The sequence below is a fragment of the Fukomys damarensis genome, unplaced genomic scaffold (genome assembly GCF_012274545.1).
Source record: "Fukomys damarensis isolate Sample0158 unplaced genomic scaffold, DMR_v1.0_HiC HiC_scaffold_16, whole genome shotgun sequence".
NCBI classification, from domain to species: domain Eukaryota; kingdom Metazoa; phylum Chordata; class Mammalia; order Rodentia; family Bathyergidae; genus Fukomys; species Fukomys damarensis.
Window position 1 is genome coordinate 116,510,812 of NW_022900928.1, and position 4,807 is coordinate 116,515,618.

At 38.1% G+C, this 4,807-nt stretch overlaps 1 pseudogene; it reads left to right on the forward strand.

The window, feature by feature from the left end:
• Window positions 1–3,182: 3,182 nt before the first annotated feature.
• On the forward strand, window positions 3,183–4,083 carry LOC104853808 (annotated as a pseudogene).
• The last annotated feature ends 724 nt before the right edge of the window (window positions 4,084–4,807 follow it).

Sequence of the window (4,807 nt, forward strand, 5' to 3'; positions counted from 1 at the left end):
AGGAATTTTGATCCATTAGCTTTGGGATTGGGCCTCATAGTCTGAAATTTGAAGTATCCTGGGTTGGCTCTGATGCAGATGACCTGTGGATCATACTTTGGAAAGACTGTCTCTAAATTCCCTACCGTTGCGATACACTAAATTTCCTTACTCTAAGTTCTATACTTGGCATTAGCTGAGGTACTCACAGCGGAGCCTTTATTTTGCAGGCTTTGATGGGTTTTTTTTTTTTTTTTTTTTTTTTTTTTTTTTTGCTGTGGGAACAGCTAGTAATAATTGCAGGCTGTCTGCTTGACTGAAATTATGCCTGTTCCTGAAGTTATTCTTGATTCAGATGTTTGGGGAGAAATAGTGTGAAAGGGCAACATGAAGTCTAAATACTTCCTCATTAGAAAAAAAAAACACTAAATAAGATAGCAGCGATAAATATTGATTAAGAGCTTGAGCTCTGAAACCAATTTGTCCAAGTTTCAAACATTAGTTTTTTTACTTACTAGCCTTGAGACCCTGAGCAAGTTACTTTCCCTTTCCACACCTCAGATTGTTTATATGAAAATGAGTAATAGCACCTGCCACAGGGATGTTATAGGAGTTAAATGAGTTAACGTGCACAATAAGCTCTTAGCATAGTGTCTGGTGTTTATAAATCAGAAATACTACCTGTTATTAACAAACCTGAGTGCACAAAAATATCCCCAGGAGCTACATGCTAAGAGGAAACTGAAAACTAGGAAATTAAATGGCTAAATTGTCCCTTGCAGTTCCTACGGATGAGTGTTAGAGCTGGTGTTAGAAGTTTGGGTTTCAATACTGTCCAGGGGCTGGAAACAATGTTTGAGATTGTGGGAGGTGGCATCTTGGCACTGAGATGTCTACATAAAGCCAGGACCCTAGAATGACATTGTCCTTTTAAAGATTGTAGAGCTTTTGATTAGCATGCACAAGACTCTGTGTTCAAACCCAGTAAAACACACACACACAAATTATAGAGCATAAAACCTCAATCTCTAGCAAGGAGAAATGAAGAGAAATCTTGTTTATCTTGAATTGAACTGTAGCTCAGGAGGAGGAAATGTCTCCCTTAAAAATTCAAAACCACTGGCATGAACTTTGGTGGGTTTGGGGTTTGAGTAAATAGTTCCGTACAACCTAGAAATCCCTTGGCGAAGAAATAACATAAAATTTGGTTAGGGCCAATTATACTCTGTTAGAAGCAAACACTTTGATTACACTGGTTTCTCCAGATTAAAGCCCTTCTGAAGATGAGCTCACAATCTGAAATCATGCAACACATAAGGAAAATACATGAGCAAAAGTGTGTATACCCAGTAAACAGGACTAGACCTTCCAGAGGCTTTTACTGTAGAGATATTACAGGATATCATAAAGTAGGTATGTTACAATGGCTAATATAAAATGAGGCTGTAAAGAAAAATCTAGAAAATGAATTAAATCCAGCAGATTTTAGACAAAACGCTAGTACTTCTTCTTAGAAAAACTACCTATTAAAGTTTAAAACTCAATACATAGACTAAATAGTATATTACTATTAGATCTAGTTGAGAAAGAGTTTAAAAACTTGGAGATAAATCTAGGAAATTATCAGAATGGAGAGCAAAGATGGAAACTGAAAAAAAGATATTAGGCGATGTGGAGAAGAAAGTGTAAAACTCCAACTTAGATTGGAAAGGAATTGCAGAAAAGAAAATAGAACAGGGTGAGGCAGTGTATGAAGAGAAGGTTAGCTGAGAACTAATAAAAGATAAAGGCATTTTGGTTCAGAAATCACAACAGAACACATAGATGCACAAAACCAAATAACCTTTAGATATATCCAAATGAAAATGCAGAACATCAAAGACAAAGAGAAACATCATAAAAGGGACAAGAGAGGAAAGAACACGATCCATTCCAGGTGAGGATGGTATGGGAGAAGCCACAAAGGCCATGTGACCATGAGTGTCCACTGGACCCATTGCCTATGTGACAAGGGGGCCAACAGTGGACTAAATGTTACACAGATGGGGCAGAGGCATCACAAGTAGGGACCGGTGTTAAACTTGGTGCAGAAATCTGCTAGAAACTTTTGTTGCAAGAATACAATGAAACAAGATAAATGGACTTGTTAACTTAAAAGAATTTTCCAAAGGCTGGTTTTGCAGTGACTGTGGTGTGGAAAGGAACCTATTCTGGGACTTTTTGTTCTCAATTCCAAACTGCTGGTTTGTTTTGTTTTATACTTTTCTTCTTTCGTCTTCTTTTTTAATAGCATACAGAGGTTTTGCAATAATCTGATGTGCTTTGAGAAAAGTGTTAAGTCAATTTTGTGCCACTCTGGATGAACCATCCTATGTGTAATGACATTTTCAGATGGAAATGAAATAAATTATCCCACTTCCTTTTTACGTTCTATTGCTTGGTAAGATTAGACTGATCCGATTTGGAAAAACTTCAGACAGTGCCAAACAAGGACATTCTTTGGGTCTGGGGGATATCCCTGAAAACTGATTTCATTGTCAGGTTAGTGTTTTATGCAGCCACCAGTCTCCTGAGCTACTGTTGACAAATGGGAAGTTGGGAAGTATTTACCTAAGGAACTTTAATGAAGAATCAGGAACAGCAGAGATAGAGAGAGAGAGAGGGAGGGAGGGAGGGAGAAACATTTTACTGATTGTTAAGTACAGGTATAAGCATAAAAACATTAGTTAAAAACTCACTAATACAGGGCTGGGGTTGTGTGCAGTACTTAACATACACGAAACCCTGGGTTCAATCCCCAGTGTGGCAAAAAATTTAAAAATACTTAATACAAAATTATCACAAACGGAACAGAACCTGAACTTTAATAACACAGTTGGAACAATTTACAGTAGTAGCAGTGGGAAGAGATTTAATTTGGTTGATTTTCTGTGGCTGTTGGTTATTTCCTCGCCTCCACATAATGGAAGCCGTAAAAAAGTTTTTTTTTTTTTCTCAAAGGGATCAAGAATCTGCTGGAGGGCTGGATATTTAGCTCAGTGGTTCCACTGACTGCCTTGCAAGCACAAGGACCCAAGTTCGATCCCCGGTGCCAAAAAGAAAAAAAAAAAAAAAAAGAATCTGCTGGAGGTTTGGTTTTCTTGGCAGTAATCCCAGGGATCTTCATACTCTCCCAAGGTATTAGTGGGAAGTACTTTTGAAGGATGCTCAGTGTGCCTCCTCCAGAGACCTTCTGTTCTGAAGACCCATGTGAAGACCCATGGTCCCACCTCTTTTTGAGAGCAGTTCTCCTGGTGAGGCTTGCTGGGGATTACAGGGGCTTTGACTCCACACAGTGCTTCTTTTATTCTCATGAGCATTTTATGAAGCCTTCTTACAAATGATTCCCACACTGGAAATTCTGGGAAGAAATAAGGTTTCCTAATGCAGTTTTCCCAGATGGAACAGTGTATTGTATGGGACATAGGAATTCTGACTGTTGATACTTGTATACTCTGGATTTCCCAAAGTGTCTGGTAATGGGTCAGCCGGATCAAGCCTTGGAAATTCTGATGAGTGAGGTTGAACCAGCAGTTATGATCCAATTCTACATGAAAAAATGATGTTACTGAGAAGATGCACTCATGAGAATGGAATTCATGATCTGATGCCAAATTCTGCCATTGACGCTATAGTGTTCAATCTCCATGGGTATTTGACAATGGAATGAAATCAGATGGAATGTGTTGGATGTCACCCCAGAACCAGAATTTTTAAAACAGCTTTGAAACAAGCTTAAATCACTTCTGTGATGACTTGATAAGGAAAATTGAAGTCTTCAATTGATGGCCATTTTGTTAATCATAGTTGTAAATGTCCCTCAGTGGGGCTTTCTTCACCCCAAAAGATTAAAGGTTTTAAAGTGCCTGATTGTCAGAGGAGTATATTCAATAATTACAATTCTACTTTTACTAATCTTGCTAAGCAGCAGAAATGAAAGCAGTGCTGATTAAGAAAAATGAAGAAAACAACAACAACAACAACAACAACAACAACAAGAATAGAACACACATGGAAGGTAGTGACTACTCTCTAGATGTTGATGTTGGAGTCCTTGCTTTACATAACCACCACTTTGTAGCTGCAGAAAGCTGTACTGATGAAAAGAGAGCATGTAATGATAGTGTAATCATTCTGAATTAAACACATTATTATATCAAGGATTTAGATATCTTGCATGAGTGCTCTTCTATGTTTAAGTATTTGCTATAGCTGGTATGCTAAGTGCTTTCCAAAGGTCTATATTGGAAAGGCTAGTCCCCAGCATAGTACTCTGGGGAGGTGGTGGAAAGTTTAAGAGGTGGGTGTAGTGGGGCTATCTTTAGGTCATTGGGGTCATGCTCTTGAAGGGGACCCCAACTGTCCCTCTTCCTTTTTCTTTTCACTTCCTGTTCCTGAGGCAAACGGTTTTGTTTAACCACATGGCTTCCACCATGATGTGCTATCCTAGGCCCAAAGCAATGCCAAAATGAACCTTTTCTTTTATTATCTCAGATATTTGTTATAGTGAGAGAAAGCTAACACAGTACGTTATGCCATTCTTATTGTGAAATTGAAGTACACACACACAAAAGAAAACCTTTTACCTTGTGAAACTTTATAACACTTATGCAAACTGTTCCATTTGTTTTATGAACAGTGTACTATTTCTCCAGGCATCATCTAAAATTCCCCACAGACAAGGCTTTTGTTTACATTAAGTATTGACCTCAGCCTAACCATCTGGACTGTTCTATTAAATTTCTGCCAGAATCTTATATTCAGATACCTCTATTTCTTAAAATGTATT